We start from the raw sequence: 16,577 nt of genomic DNA, 5'->3' as shown, positions 1-16,577 counted from the left end.
AAAAGAAAAGAAAAGAAAAGAAAAGAAAAGAAAAGAAAAGAAAAGAAAAGGGAGTATTTTGTCCGTATTCTCACTTCCAATAGCTGAAGAGAGGAAACGTTGGTATATAAGCCTCAAATTTCACCCAGCTTCTCTAACATCTTGTCCTCTTTGAACAACCGAGGTACAGTGAGAAGCTCTTTGCTTATCTCCGATGCCAGAGATTTATACTAAGAACTGACTTTGGGCATTTCAGCGACATCCTGTGGGGCCTGAACTGAACCATCAGAAATAAGTGTTTAACCGTATTTTCCCACAAGGGGCACTGATGTTCTGAAAACGAGGCACCCTAGGCAGGCAGTGTGAAGTCAGAAGGAGCACCGCCTCTATCCCACAGGTGCAATTAATAAATCTCCAGGAGCCTCAGAGCCTAAACCTCGGTGATTCCCATCTCCCACCCAGACGAAGGCATCGACCTCCTGGAAATGAACGATGGACACAAGTTTACATTTGAATATCGTGTCACCCACATCGAACGTCACGGTACTAGTCCAAGTGGACATACCGAGTTGACGATCTGGTTCTGTTGGCAGAGGCCTTTAGCCTAATCAAGAAATTTATGGGCAGACAGATTTGCTAGGGAGCCAGACGTCTTTTCTAAATCGAGACATCACAAGTCATTTAGCAACTGATCTACAGTGTCCCTGAGCTTCCTCGAGGTCAATTAGAGGACCTTATCCATTTAGTTCAGCTTTATGACTTTAACAAATGACTTGCTGGGGGTTTTTGCTTTCTTGCTTGCTTGCTTACCAGAACTAATAAAAACTTCATGGAGATTTAGAGACACGTAATGAAATCAGGAGCATTAGACTCCCTGGCTACCTGTTCTAGTCTGTATTTGGAAATTCCATGCCCAGCTTTGAAAAAACGGATGGACACCAGCGAAGGAACGGGGTATATTGATATTTAGCCTCCCTGGAGGCAGGAGACCTTGAGAGGAAGGAAGAGTAACATCACAGGACGTCTGGTGCCTGCCACTTAGCCTGGAGCCAGCCACTCACGGATGTGATAACTTTTCTGGCTTCTGCCTCCGAACACATTCAGTGAAAGTCGGTGACTTCGTTGGTATTTCAGACAAAGAAATGAGGGCATCGAGTGAAAACAGACAGGGCTTTAAAGCTTTAAGAATGGCAGCTTTTTGTCAAAATTCCAACAAAAATAGTTTTCAGGCTCCCCCTCGCCCTTTATTAAGGCAACAGGAGAGTCGAGATCCAAAGTTCTGTGTAACCCCTCTCAACTAAAACTCTTAACAACAACAGATAGTTCTTTGGCACAGTTTACACTATTCTTGGCAAGGCTCAGATGTCAGGTGACATTAAAGGTGATTATATATATATACACACAATGAAGTCAGCTTATAATTAACTTCTGTTAGATTTACTAATTTAACTGCATAGGGGTTAAAAGCTTCTACAAGACAGAGGATACCATAAGCAAGTCGATGATGACATATGACACAATGAGACACAAAGTGCTAATTTCCTTAATATACAAAGAGCTCTTACAATTGAATAAAAAGATAAGTTAACCCAATAATGGGCTTTCACATATGTTACAAATATTTTAATCTGCCATGACATTTATTCTTTGATTATATTACTTTGCAGTTGTCACAGGCTTGCATTTTATGTGCTTAAATCTGTATGTCTATCGCCATCATGCTTAGAGAGGCATGCCTCATTCTGAAAATCATCTATTTGATTTTGGATTTAGGAGGGCATTAATTTCTGATCCACCTGTAGAATTTGTGGTGGGTGGTTAATAATACAAATAGACTCACATTTGCCAAAATAACTAGCCCGTTGTTCCAGTTTCATATAGTATTTACACTACACTGGTGTGTAGTGTAACCTTCATCATATATTCAATGCTTATGTGTGCTAAAAATAAAAAGTAATTTCGGTTGAGTGCCGTGAATTAATCGGTGGTGCTTACAGAGGTGGTGTTTGCAACATGTGGATGTCCTTCCTTTCCCCTCTGCCCTAACCCCTTCCTCCCCAGAGACCAAAAACAGAGGGAAGGAAGCCAGGGGAACATTAAACAAGGTCTGCTGCTCTGGATAATGTCTACGAAGAAAACGAGCAGGCTGAGGTTTTATGATTTACACTGCTTTGAGAACCCTGTGCAAGGGCCACGCGCTGGGCCCTCACTCCACACAGGGCACTGTTCTAGGACTCACCTGGAAGACGGGAAGACATCAGTCCATCCTCATGACCACCCACCAGGTGGGTGCTCTGATCATCACCCCGATTTTAGAGATGAGGCACCAAGCCCAGAGATGTCATGTCACTTTCCGCAGAATCATTTGGAAGGACAATGGCCTAAAATGTGGCTCAGCCAGCCCATCCGCAAAGGTGATGGGAGCATTCCCTTCTTTAAAACACTTCCTCTCATCCAAGACGAGAGTCCACAGACACGCTGAGGAAGGTCCCCGCAGATGGGCCCCAGGGAAGCAGCACTACCATGCGGCCATGAGCCTGAGCTAGAAAGTGATCAAGCCAGGTGAATTTGATCTTCTGAGAAAAGGAGACTGCCACTCATTTCTAGGTACTCATTTCACTCCTGCCTTTTCACAGCAACGCTTCTCCTTTCCAGGAAAGCTAAGGCAAGGGCTTTTCATCTGTTTAACTGGCTTAGGAGGGCAGGGCAAAAACCTTTCTACCACGAAATCTCATGGTAGCGTGGAGAATTCTGGCTCTGAATCTTCGGAGCTTAGTAGCCTCTGGGTGTTTTCGTTATTTGTGGTCAATTGTTGAGTTAGCCGACTCTCACTGAGTGTCCTCATGGGCCAGTAAGTGCCAGGCAGCGGGGCGGGTGGTAAAGTGGTGATATAGCCCCAGGCAGGCCAAGCACTGGGACATGGCCCCTGCTATGATGGCGCAGGAGGCTTCTGCCCGGGGGATGCTTCCTCTGAAATGGGGCTCTGTTTACATGAATTCAGAAGAAGCAGACACTAGATTTGAATCAGACATCAGGACTCGCGGATTCCTGGGCCCGCTCTCTATCTTGCCATCTTCGTAACCATACCCTATTCAGTGTTCTTCTCTGGAAACTGAGAACACCAACAGAGCTCTGCGTGTCTCTCAAGGTGACTGCAAGCACGAAGTGTAGGTCAATGTTTTCTGCAGTGGGGAAGTTGCCAGATCGATACAATGCTTTACTACTGAAAACAAGAACTCTTGTTGATCCATTTGGTTTTGCTTTTCGGCGGTGGTTGTGTCTATGTGTGTGTTTGGTGGTTGTTCTTTTTTTTTTTTTTTTTTAAAGATTTTATTTATTTATTCATGAGAGACAGAGGGAGAGAAGCAGAGGGAGAAGCAGGCTCCCAAGGAGCAGGGAGCCCGATGTGGGACTCGATCCCAGGACTCTGGGATCACGACCTGAGCCGAAGGCAGATGCTTAACCATCTGAGCCACCCAGGCGCCCCTGGTGGTTGTTCTTTACCATCTTGGTACGAAGGAACTGGTGTGGCTGGTTCTGGACTTGACTGGCTGGTTGGTCCCAAGTCAGAAAGACACAGTCTCTCCTCATGCCTTGCAGTCACTTCCAACTCCCTGATGAGGAATGGGCTGCTTCATTTTTCTTGTCAGTTCAAACCACATCCTGCCCATTTCCACCTTCCAGAAGACAGCTCGTGACACTGGTGGTTTTAAGATGAGGCAGGCTTCTTGGTGAAGAGATAGCAGACGCCTTTTCACAGAAGTGAAAATAATTCATCCAGTGGTTAACGTGTCAGGTCTGGGCACGGAGTTTACCCCCCACCTCCAACTTGATCCGAATCCCTGATTTGGAGAGTGAATTGCTATTCAGCCTTCTCTCACTATCTTGACTCTGATAGCTTTCTGGATAAAAGTAAGCCCGAGGCAGGAGACAGAAGGGCCACCAGGAGAGGGCTGCACGCTGTCCGGACAGGGGCCTGAATTGAGCTGAGGGCCAAGGCAAAGACTGCAGTAGCTGGAAGGAACCACGCTGAGCTTTTAATCAGTTTATAGATGAGGACACGTCCTCATTTTACCACTGAGGAAACTGAGTCCAGGGAGGCACAGTGCTTTGACCAAGGAGACAGTCTGTTAGAAGCAGAGCTTAGATTGGTACCTGGGTCTTGGAGACCCTGGCTTGAGCTCATTCTAAATAGACCAGCTGGACCCACACCTGCAACTTAAGGATTACTGACATCACTGGAGTTGGTGAATTCGACCTGGTGAATGAGCTGGGTCCTTGGACACATCTCATAGCTGGAAGCTGGTTGTGAAAGAGAGAGGACAGGGCCAGCATCAAACAGCCTACGAAGCCTAGGCTCCGGCCACCAGGCAAGCAGGGACACCAAATGAAACAAATTTTTTGAAAGACTGTGACACTTGAAGAAGAGAAAAAGGAGGGGGAGGAGAAGCTGAGGCATTATTATTCAAGTAATCGTTATTAGAAAATTGTTAACTCTTTGGAATTTTTAAACCGATGGAATCTTTATTTTTAAATGCACGATGATAGACACCACAATCTTTCCATTGTTCACAGGAAGCAAGGGAGAATCATGGATGGGAGAGCCACGGCCTAAAGCCGGGCTGCGGAAGGAACCAGACCCCGGCTGCTGGAGTCCAGGATTCGGGAGCAGCCTGGGTTGGCGAGTGATCCGAATGTGCACCCCACAGCCCCATGAGGCCCAGTGGGTGCACAGGACCTGTCTCTGCGTCTCTTCCCAGAGGCCCCGGAAAGGCGAAGGCAACCCTGACTGTAGGAAACAGCATTTTTCAAAGACATCTCCCCCAGAGACTTCTGACCTTGGACAGTGTTTATGGCCAGGTTGAGGGCACCACTTATCTTTCAAGGGTACGAGACGGCTTGTAAATGGTTGACTTATTAACTCGGCTTCGGTTTTCAGTGGGAAGCCCAAGGCCTGAATGACACTCTGCTGCTGGGGTGGGTGCCAGGGGCAGCTCTGGGTGCCCCATAGCTCTAGGCCGTGGGCCTCCGGCTTACAGCCTGCGCCGTGGCCTCCCTGGGGGCGGAGGTGGGCCATCGCCTGGATGCAGAAGAAGCAGGAGGTGGAGGGGGCCTTCTGAGCAGACAGCCAGCACCTGGAAGGGTCCATCCCGGACCTGTCCCAGCTCAGAGCGGGAGCTGAACACAGCCCCGCGGCGGGGCGCCTTCCCCCGCCGCGGTTTAACTGACAGCCGGCTGGGCCGGTCACAGCTTGCACCATCAACCACTGTGCCAACCGAGGGACCAGACGAGCCTTTTCCTACCCCTAGGGTCAAAAACGAATTTCCTTTATGGCTCTCCTCTCCACCATCTCCTGTTACCCCCTATTTTTAGGTCTCAAGTTGGTTTTGTGTGTGTGTGTGTGTGTGTGTGTGTGTGTGTGTGTGTGTGTGTGTGAGATGGTGGATGATTTTCCTTTTACACATGCAAGCCTCAGCCCGGTGTCTGGCCCCCGGCCCCTGGCTTCCTTTCTTGATTCAAGGCGTGCTGGGGGCTACTGGTCACCCCTGAGCGGCGCCGGGCGCCCACGCGCCCCACAACACAGGTCCCCGTGGGGATGACCCCAGCCACACGGCCAACAGTGAATTCAGGGCTGGGGCATGTCCAGTGCATTCAGGAAGCCTTTTGCTCACTCGAGAAGGACTATTCTCCCTGACAGCTGTGCCTCCAACTCCCCAATAAGGTCCTCACCTGCCACGAAGCTCTCCCCACAGAAAAGCGATCAGCCTTCCCCTCAGACGAACCCCACCTGCACACTCCCTCCTGCGCAATGGCTCTTCATGTAGGTCACCTCCATCGTGGGCATCTGAGGAGCAGCAAGGACAGAAATCGTGTGTTTTTACCTGCTGATAAGCTGACCCCGCCACGCGATCGTGGGCGCCACGGGAGCGTCCCGTGCCTCAGACTCACGGAGGAGCGGCAGGATCATCCAGGGCAGGTTCTTTTTAAATCCCATGTTGGAATAAGCCAAAGCTGGGAGCACAATGTTAGGACCTAAGGCTCAAGAAAAAAGAAAAAGAGTAAGAGGGGCAAACGAACGCTCGAACGACGGAGAACGGGAAGGCAGCCGACCACGCACAGTTTGCCCGGGTGCTACCCTACTTGTTGGCTCGCTCTACCGGAGTCTGTGGCCCCCGGGGCAAAGCGACCCCAAGCCTGAGCCCAGGAAAGCCAGCAGCAGGGCGGCCCGGGTGCGGGGCATGGGTGGCTCTCTGAGGCCCCCTCCCCGTCCCGACCCGTGCGGGAGAGCGCGCCGGCATCGCCCCCTGCCGGCGTGGAGGGCAATGACCGGCTCGGCTCGGCTCGGAAGCCCGCGGGCCGGGCTCCCCGCGGGTGGTCCGGTCACCCTTGCTCTCGCAGACATCAGGCGGAGGAGGCTCGGTGAAGCTCCAAGTCCCTAACGAAAGGGGCTTTGAGGATTCTGAAGCACGGTCAAGGATGTTGAGGTTCCCCCTGGAGTAGAGGCTGCCAGCACCACACAATGCTTTACAGCCGGCCCCCGGGCCGCGTAGGCAGGTGCGAACTCGTGCTGCCCGCCCACGGCCCCCACGGCCCACCTGGGCGGCCCGGTGAGCTAGCCGCCGTCCCTGCCTGCCTGCATCGGGCTCTGCCACCTCGGCGTCTGCCAGTCCACACGAATCACCAATGATTCCTGTTCCGCGCCGGGCCCCTTGCTGCGTGCTGATGTTTTACTGCGGCTGGACTTATACAGATGTGGTCTGGGCCGGTGGCCCCCCAGCCTGACCTCCCTGGCTCTGCTCTGCACATGTCATCCCCAGCCCGCCAACATTCGATCATTCTCGGCCCGCCACCTCTCCCCCTCCTGGGTGACCACCGGTTGCGCACCAATAATTTGAAACTGTGGTCTGTGACAGACAGTAGTAAGCGTCAGCAGTTTATCCGCTGTGCCTGATTCCAAGAATTAAAGGGCGGGGGGGAAGGTCAAGGGAGAGAGTGTTGATAAGGACGATACAGTTCACTGGTAACTACTCTTCGCCCTGCGACTGGTCAAGAAGAACAAACTCTTCTTCATTGTTCTCGGTTCCCTTTATCATCATGGTGCCCTTTTCTGTTTTGTGTTGTTTCTGGCCCCTCTTTGGGCCTTATGCCTCCTCTGCTTCTCCATTTCTCCTCACTGCTCCTGATAGTCACAGGGCATGACAGGAGCCTTCTCACCCGTGCCCACCTGGGAAGCCACGGCTTCTTGTCACCACGCTGTGGGCAGCAGATGAACATCTGCTGTGTAAAAAGATCCTCCTAGGGTATGGCGGGTGGGGGCCAAGAATCTCCTCATTTCAAATTAGCTCCGCTGTAATGAAGAGGTGCTGACAGACAGATAAGGAAATCCCTACTTTTTTATGTTTAGCATTCCAGTTTATTCTGTGCAGAGTTGTCTGCACCTAGGGTGAAGGTTGGCAGGAGGATGGTGTCACAGATGGGAACGCGGACTTGGTGTGTGCACGCGTGTGTGTATGAGTGCATGCATGTGTGTGTATGTGTGAGGGTGTGCAGGTACACACATGTGTGCATGGGGTAGGTGCATGCATGTGTGGATATTTTAGGAAGAAAGAGAAGGGAGCAGTTGAAAATTGCTGGAGAGGGCTGGATTACATCATTCCAAAAGTCCCTGGTTAGTGATCAAGAGGAGAGAGGAGGGAAGGAAGGACATGGTTCTGTTGAGCCGGAGTGGAGGGCTGAGAACAAGAAACCAGAAAACCTTCTGGTATGTGGGATATAAAAAATAACAGGTCTGGGGGTTTTTTCCTTTTTCCCTATAATATGCCATCAAGGTCAGGTTTCAAAAGTGACAGTAAAATGAGAATTAATAGGGCTTTCTAAGAGCCAGGAGGAGTATATACGAGGTTCATCCTACCGTGAGTGCGTAACCTGGTCAGCTCCCCAACCCTGTAGAGCGGCGGGTCTGTGGGTCCACGCAGATGGTAGGATGAGGCCCCTGCTCTCCAGAGTTTGCAGTCTTATTGGGGGACCAGGTGAATGCGTCTGGAAGCATTAGAGGACAACTCAGGCCAGGCATGTGGGCGAGACCCAGGAGAGGGGATTTCTGCATACGTGTCTCCAGGGCAGGACTCACGCAAGAGGTGAGAATGAGTTGGGCCCAGAAGGATGGATATGGTCCAGGTAATGGAGACGGGAGAGAAGGGTTTCTAGAAGGGGTATGTATGTGTCTGTGTGTGTGAGTGTGTGTACGTCTGTCAGAATAAACCCAAGGCTGGAAGTAAGGTTAGCAGGGGATATATGGCTCAGAAAAATGGTTAACAGTTTTGGGGCTTCCCATGTTTCAGGCCACACATTTGCATGTGTGATCTCCCCGCATCCTTACAACAGTCCTGAGACGTTATTATTCTGTCCATTTTGCAGATGAGAAAGCTGATGTTCAGAGGCGTAGGCCACAGGGTCCATAGGGGAAAGAAATAGAATTCAAACACACAAATATCTCCAAACCCTTGTTCCTTTGTGGGTTTTTTTTGCTTTTGAAGTTTTGATTTTGATTTTTAATTTTTTAAAAATTTAATTCCAGTATAGTTTTTAAATTTTATTTTAATTCCAGTACAGTTAACATACAGCACTATATTAGTTTCAGGTGTATAGTATAGTGATTGAACACTTCCATACATCATCTGGTACCCATCATGACAAGCGCACTTCTTAATTCCCATCACCTATTTCCCCCTTCCCCCCACCCACCAGCGCTCTGGTGCCCCTCAGTTTGTTCTCTATAGTTAGGCGTCTGTTTCTTGGGTTCAAACTCTTGTTCTTAATCACACTTCTCATGGGACCCACCTGACGGAGGTTGAGAGAGAAGAGTTGAGTGGGGACCAGTGGGTGGATGAGAGGGGGTTGTCAGTGTTGAAGCTCTCAGAAGGGAGGCAAAAGATTCTAGTGTTACTGCAGGAAGCCGTAGAGAGACTTGGTTGGTCTTGGCCACTGTGGGATGTGGAGAAAGGGGTTCTAAACAGAACAAATGAGCTGGTGGAGGTTTACTGGAAGATGCTAGAGAGCAGGGAGAAGGCTTAGGAGCGGGCGTCGTGGACCTGACTGAGGTGGAGGGGTGGTAAGAGCGAGGACTGGATGAAGGGAAGGGCGTCTCAGTGTGAGACAGAACTCTGCGCAAGAGGCCTCGGGCAGAGGGAAATGCCTGGAGAGGTAACACAAGGAGCAGAAATGAAACTCTCGGGAGGGGCAGCGCCGGGTCCCACTCAAAGGAGAATCTGCCCCACCTTGACTTTCTGGAGCGGTGGCTTGAGCAAAACAAGGGTTCTTGTTGTGGAACTTCTCATAGCTTTTGATATGCCCATGTGATTGATGCCAATGTGACTCTATAAGAGGGAAATGTAATATGTGGTATTTCTCCAACCTACTTGACAAAGAGACCCCATTTCTACTAAAAAGTGCCTCCTGGAGCTGGTGTTTCACAGGACACTCTTTGGGAAACACTGTAGTGGCCAGCCGTGGGAGATGTGAGTAATACGCTAACTTGGAAACATGGATGCAGAGCCTAGGCTCTCGTTTCACGGACCCATGAAGTTTACTTGTTTGTTTTGTGTTCCTTATCTTGCTTTGTCCTCTTCCAGAAGCCAGGATCTCTTCTTTTGAGTCGGCTACTGAGGGGAGTTGTAGGGCTATGCGTTTGCTGCCCTGTGTCTGGCCTGCAGGCAGAAGTGGGCTCCCCTGGACAGTGGCCCTCCTCTAATCTTCCTGAGGACGGGGACGACCTTGCCCTGCTCAGCCATCCAGCGCCAAGCCTGGGAAGTGCTCTCCCCAGCCCTCCACCACACCTGGAGAGAGCCATGCTCTGTCAGAATAACACCCTGCCTCGGGGAAAGACAACCAACAGGGACTTTAGAACAGCCTGGGGTTTACGGCCAGATCATATTAAAAATAATAATATGACTTATTTGCTATAGAAGAGAATTCAGAACAGGAAGGATCTTGGACTCCATCCAGGTGGTGGTAGATACAAAGGAAGCAAAAGAACCACTCGAGAAGGTCTCCCAGGTGAGGTAGTTCACAGCCCTGGGGGGACTTGGGATGGTGAAATGGGGAGTATTTAGGGAGGAGGACCTGTCTGTTGGCATAGCTACCGGCTTGCACAGCACCCCGAGGCGTGTCCCCACTGGGGATGGGAGGATCATTTCCAGGGATGATTCGCAGCTTGGCAGTCTAGAGAGCAGGACTTCTAACCCCAGTCCAGCCACCGATGGGCTAGCTGACCCCAGGGCAAAACATTTTGTGTGGTTTCCTCATTTGGAAAGAAAAAAAAAAGAGAGAGACAGAGATAAAATCTGATCTACCTCTCAGAGGTTTGGGGTGGTTTCTGTTTTGCTTTTTGTGAAGAGCAACTAATAAAAATGATACCAAACCCCTCTGAAAATAAATACAGGCTCTATGCGTTTCTAGCAATAATAGCAAGTATTCTCATAGGGATCGTGGCTCAATTTACCACGATAAAATCACTAGTAAATTTCTAAAAAGTTACTCCTTTGTGCACATACCTTCTCCATAGCAAATGGCTTTCTGTTCGGGAAAGTTAAAGGACACTCCAAGTCATTCATGCGGGGGTTTATGTATTTCTCTCCCCAGCTGAATAGAACTCTCTCTAGGTTTCCAATTTAGTCATATTTCAGAAATGGCTGAACTTCAGATTCTGAACTCTCGCTCACTGAGCGAGGATTTAGAAAAAATAATGAGATTAGCAGATAAGTAAACAAACATTTTAATTGAGACTCAAGGCTGCAGAAGTACTTTGAGCAGTATGGAATTACATGTTTCCATATTCTTTGTTGGTCTGCATGAAACCAAAACCCAGAAGGTTATATTAAACATAATGGCCTAGCTCCACGGGGCCCTGGAAACAGTTTTTAATGTAGCGATTTAAAGGCCAGTGATTGTACCAAACACAATGGCACGAATGAGTGTGTCCCTTGCTTTTGTTTCTTTCAGGGAGTAAATGAGCTCTGGGGAGGGTTAGAAAAGTACCACATTTCAGATCCTCCCCCACCCCAAAAAGGGGAAATACCTTGATGGACCTCACTGATGCCTTAGGAGAGGTGGATTTGAGCTCAACAAGGAATGAGGTCTTAACAAAGTTTTTAGGTTGTGAGAACCTAGTCTCTGGCCCTCAGGAGTGCTTCTAAGTTGAAAACTTCACTGTTTGATTTATTTTGGGGGGGTGTATTTTATACATTTTTCATAGACCCCCATCTTAAAAGCTTTCTGACTGATTGGCGGCAGGGAGCCAGCTCTCTTATCTAACTAGACAAAGTTCCCACTTTCTCTCCAAAAACTCAAGACATCCAGGAAAGGCCAAAGGAATCCTAGAAGGCGTTGTTCTGTTCTTTCTCCTCGGATGCCATGCTGCTAGCGGCTTGTATCTGAAAGTGCTCACCCAGTCCCTCTCTCTCTCCTTTGAATTCAAAGTGGTCCTACTGATCACAAGGCAGGCAAGTGCTTTCCTGGGCCCTACAGGCTTCCCTTCCTCAGCCAGCTACAAGTGTCTGAGAGCATGCTTGTAGCAGAGGAGTGGGTCTCCATAGTCGGAGTAGGCTAACTGTAGACCCAAGGCCTAGAACATCAGCCTTGACTTCCCTTTTAATTTTCCTTATAGCCGCCCTGTCCAATACGAGCCACTTGCCACATGGGACAACTTAAATTTAAATTAAATAACATTAACTTTAAGATTGAGTTCTTCTGCCACACTAGCCACGTTTCAAATGCTCACGGTGGCGATTCTATCCGGCGGCGCACATGCAGAACGTTTCCATCATCGTGGAAAGTTCTGTTGAATTGCACTGTCTCGGAGATTACCCAGCCAAGACCTTCACTTTTGTTGAATTTTAAGAAAATAAGGCCCATAAAGGTAAATGACCTTTCCAAGGATCTCCAGGGATTTATGAAAACATATTTCTTGGCTGTCTTGGAATCCTTTGAGATGTCCTTTATCTTAAACTTTATTTTTGAAAGAAATTTTCTATATTGAATGTATATTTGATTTTTGCAAGTGAAATAATCTAACATAACAATGGTCTTGAAGTATAAAAACACTGATTCTTTTGGGGCATGCCCGACATGGTATAGTCAACCATGTTTAAGTTATTTTCCAGTTTCTAGTGACCTGTGAATTTCAAAAGAAAGGGGAGGACTGGAATAATTTTTGGAGAAAGCTGGCTATATTGTTTGCTTATCCTGGACTGTACTCATAACAAGTGTTATGCTCCTAAAGACACTTGGGGAACTGGACTCAATCACAGGAAACTGGAATCAATCACCACCAGGTGAGCTGAGCCCTGGAGTCACAGGACCTAGCATTGGTCAGACTCAGGCTGGGAGGACAGTGGTACAGGCTTACCGCACATGTCTCCATGAAAACACTTAGCCACTGAGAGCCGAGACAGACAATAAATGTCTCCCTCACTCAACCGCGTCCAGGATTTATACAGTGCTTCATGCAAGATCTCACTGGGGGCCAGAATTCACCGTGGGTAGGAGGGCTTAGTTAGGCCTTGCTCAGCTGCAGAAAACAAATACGAAGAGCCACAGGGCACTAAAGACCGGGAATTCAGGACTCAGGGACTCTTGAAAAAGTTCCCCCAAAAGAGAGGACCAGAAACTTCCTGTGAGAGCCACCGTTCCCACTAGGCTTCCTTGAATACACTTGGCCCAAGTGGAGGTCAAAGGGAATTCTGGGCAGTAGTTTTAAGTTATTAATTAAATGCAAGTGATCTGCAATTATTCTAACAGTCGAACAAACCATGGTATAGAGAGAAGATAAAACAATCTGGGCTCACTGTGGTCTTTATATTAATTTCCTCTTTATAACGAATAACTCTTTCATTCTTCCAAGCCCTTGTCCATCCATATGCAATAAAGAAATACAAAAGAAAGCAGCAGAGCATCCCCTCTTGGCACAGTGACATGAAGACCACATGAGGCATGGAGTATCCATTCAATACTACAGGTCTGGCAAGTAAGGGCCAGAGCCCAGAAAGTCTGAGAATGAGCACACACAAGAGCGGTATTCTGCTATCTTTTATAATTCTGCCCTGTTTGGCTGAGCAAGGGCTTTCTGAGTTTTCTTATAGTCAAGAGGGAGGGTTAGGGTGGAGCAGAGGTCAGGCCTTTGTGGCAGTGCCATGAGTATCTTCCTCCTCCCAAGGTGAGTCCCCCTCCTGCCTGGACTCACCCTGGAGAGGGGCTGTGCTGGTTCCTAGAACAGGTCCACTGGTCCACGGTGCCCTCACTAGCCAGGGGCTGGTGTGTCTGCATTTCTTGGAAATAATCATTGGCTAAACCAGAGATTCTTCCTAACCCCTGACCTATTACCAAGAGGAAACGGAGAGAGGAAGGCATTGTCCCTGGGTGATCCCCGTGTGCTCAGCTCAGACGACGGAGCTAGGGAAGAACTTTAAGGGGGTCAGAGTGGAAGTGAAGTGGTGCACGGAGGATGCACAGGAAGCAAGAGGAACCGAAACCAGAGCAAACTGCTCAGCTGTGGCTGTGGAAACAGAGGCTGAGCTTTAAAGAGGGGCCTCTCTGGCCGCTAGAATTTGTCCCCACAGACGATGGTCTTCCTGGACCTTGGAGCTTCTGGACCAAGAGGTATGGATGGCCAGAAAGCTGACTGTTCTGGCTGGTGGCGATGGGCCGTCAAGCCTGGGCATGTGCAGGGGGGAAGGTCATGGTTTGCACATGTGACAATGCACTGAGTTTGGCCCCCAGGGCATTGCCGGTGAACTCAGAAAGGGAAGTCTGATGTAGGTGGAAAACTCAAACCTCAGCTCCACCACCATGAGCTACGAGGCTTTGCGAAGATGAATTAACCTCTCTGAGCCTCAGTTTGTCTACTGTGGTAAGCTGAACAATGGCCCCCCAAAGATGTGCCCATCCTAATCTCCGGAACCTGTGACCCCATCACCTTACACAGTACAGTGGACTTCGCAGATGATCTTGAGATGCAGAGACTCTCCTGGGCGTCCAGGTGGGCTCCGTCCACATAGGTTCTCTGAGAGGGACCCAGGAGCGCCAAAGCAAGGGTGAGAGGTGCTGACGGAAGCAGAGGCTGGGGCGAGGTGAGGGAGGGGCTGTGAGCCCAGGGACATGGGCGCCTCCAGAAGCTGGGAAAGGTACGGAAACAGAGTCTCCCCAGAGCCTCCAGAAGGAGCACAGCTCTGACGACACCTTGATTTTGCCCCGTGGGACCTATAAGATTCAACACTAATGGTACCCATGTCATAGGAGGCAGTGTATCTAAAGCACTTAACAAAGAGTATCAACCCAGTAAATGTTGGGTGGCTTTTTCATGAGTTTTTTAAATTATATTATCACAGCCAGGACTGGATCCCAAGCCTATCTTTTTTTTTTTTTTTTTAAGATTTTATTTATTTGAGAGACAGAGTGAGATAGTGAGAGAGAGCGAGAGACAACACTAGCGGGCGGTGGAGAGCAGCAGAGGGCGAGGGAAAAGCAGACTCCCTGCTGAGCAGGGAGCCCGATGCGGGCCTCGATCCCAGGACCCCGAGATCATGACCTGAGCCGAAGGCAGACGCTTGACTGAACCACCCAGGCGCCCGCCAAGTCTATCTTAAATCCCATCCACTACACTGTCCTGAAGACAACTTGGGGCAGTTGGAAGTAGGTACAGCTCTTCCAAAGAAACTATGGCAAAGAATTTTAGAATTGCTGAACCCAAGGAGATACTTCTAAGTCCTTTACCTCAGAAAGCTCTGGAACCCCAGGGTCCCCCCTGGGTAAGCTGTCACACGGACACTGGACCAAAGTCCTGCATTCCAGCCCCGCACAGCCATGTCCTCAGTGGTGTGGAAGGGACCACAAGTGCATTGGAGACACTCTTTGGATGATTTGGCAGGGGAGACTGGAAAATGTCACCATGCTGTGTGGCTGTGAAGAGGGTAAGGACTCACAGGATGTCATTAACGAAGGCTGCACTGCTGCCTGGGTGTTGGATGATTCTGGCAACCTCATTTGATCATGTCCTGATCACTCGTGTTGGTCCCCTCCTAGATGCTTTGTTTTGCATCAAGAGACTGAATATCTGAATGGACAATGGCCAGACCACATATAAACATTGAACTTTGACCCCCAATCTACAGCAACCAGCCCAGGAAACCAGCCCATAGAGTAACCAGGCCAGAAAGTTGGCTTGTTCTCTATACATCACGCTGTAGGAAGTCAGACTTCTGTCTCTAGTAACAATTCAGGAAACAATAACGTCCAAACAATTGGCGCCAGGTGGCCAGGACCCGATTAATAACTGTCAGCTTCCCTGATCTTTGTCCCCATGTCCAACTTAGGACGGGCCAGAGAAAGCCAAATATGCTCCCCAAGTGATCACACAGAATGCTCACTTCTTGTTGGCCCTCCTATGGCTTCCCCATGCCAACAGCCTCCAACAAGGGGCATACCCAAAGCCTTCCTTTTTTTCACTGTAAAGCTTTCCCTCTGCCTGCCTTTGAGTCTCTGCCAAATGCAAGTGATGGTGGCTGACTTCCTTGCTATATATAGCGGGCTCTGAAAAAATAGCCTTTGCTTGTTCTCATTTGGTTGGTCTTTGTTTATCTCCACACATCATATGACTGGCAAGTGTGGATTTTCGGGTGAGAACATGCTCTATGCTCCCGGACAAGGGCAAACTGGTCACATGTGGTTGGCTCAGTGTGACAACTGTGGCCTCATGAAGCCCAAGACCCTTCTCGGTTTCTGTCTTTGTGGACTATGCACGGCTTCCCCAGGAGTAGGAGGTAGGTGGGATGAAATAGTGCCTGAGTTCTGTTTGAACTTGAATTAGTTATGGTATCATTGGGTGGAACATAAAAGAAGTAATTAGTGAAGGGAAATGGGAAGAGTCCAAAACTGGAATTTTATTTTATTTTAAAGATTATTTATTTTATTTGACAGAGAGAGACAGCGAGAGAGAGAGAGAGAGAGAGAGAGAGAACACAAGCAGGGGGAGTGGGAGAGGGAGAAGCAGGCTCCCCGCAGAGCAGGGAGCCCGATGCGGGGCTCGATCCCAGGACCCTGGGATCATGACCTGAGCCGAAGGCAGACGCTTAACAACTGAGCCACCCAGGCGCCCCTGGAATTTTATTTTTAAGTAACACTTGGAAGAGAACAATTTAGGAATGAAGACAACATATTTCCCCAGTCCCCTGCACACAGCTCTCATTTTAAAGAAAACGATGAGAAGGTAGGTTTTAAGTTGTGTCACAGGGAATGTTAGAAGCTAATGTTACTAATCTAAAAGCTATCAGAGCAAGTAAATATCCAGGTGGTTATGGGATAGAGATATTGCAGGAACTCTCTATAGACATCTCAAATTGTTTGTCTTTAAAAATAATGTCCATGTGCAATGTTCTCTGCAGTGTCATTGTCAAGATTGTTACTAAGTTTATAGCTAGGCATTATCAAGATGGATTCTCATGATGTGTACCTGGCTCCAAGGACCAGAGTTGATTATTATCCTGGGGGTCATTTATCATCGTGTGTGTGTGTGTGTGTGTGTGTGTGTGTGTGTGTGTGTGTGT

At 48.9% G+C, this 16,577-nt stretch overlaps 1 protein-coding gene and 1 long non-coding RNA gene across 2 annotated transcripts in view; both read right to left on the bottom strand.

Moving 5' to 3' along the window:
- Positions 1 to 6,063, bottom strand: part of LOC141373709 (uncharacterized) — a 23,239-nt gene extending 17,176 nt beyond the window's left edge. Inside the window, exons 1-2 of the long non-coding RNA XR_012379977.1 lie at positions 5,929 to 6,063; positions 5,710 to 5,824 (exon numbers count right to left, since the gene is read on the bottom strand). This is a non-coding gene — a long non-coding RNA (uncharacterized lncRNA). The remainder of the gene's footprint in view (positions 1 to 5,709; positions 5,825 to 5,928) is intronic.
- The window catches only part of BCL2 (BCL2 apoptosis regulator), a 235,803-nt gene that overhangs the window by 44,894 nt on the left and 174,332 nt on the right, over positions 1 to 16,577 (bottom strand). The gene's annotated exons all lie outside the window — the stretch shown is intronic.

This window comes from Callorhinus ursinus, unplaced genomic scaffold (assembly GCF_003265705.2).
Source record: "Callorhinus ursinus isolate GAN/ISIS: 27379988/994484 unplaced genomic scaffold, GSC_fseal_2.0 scaffold11, whole genome shotgun sequence".
Taxonomy (NCBI): domain Eukaryota; kingdom Metazoa; phylum Chordata; class Mammalia; order Carnivora; family Otariidae; genus Callorhinus; species Callorhinus ursinus.
This window is presented reverse-complemented; position numbering and strand designations above follow the sequence as displayed.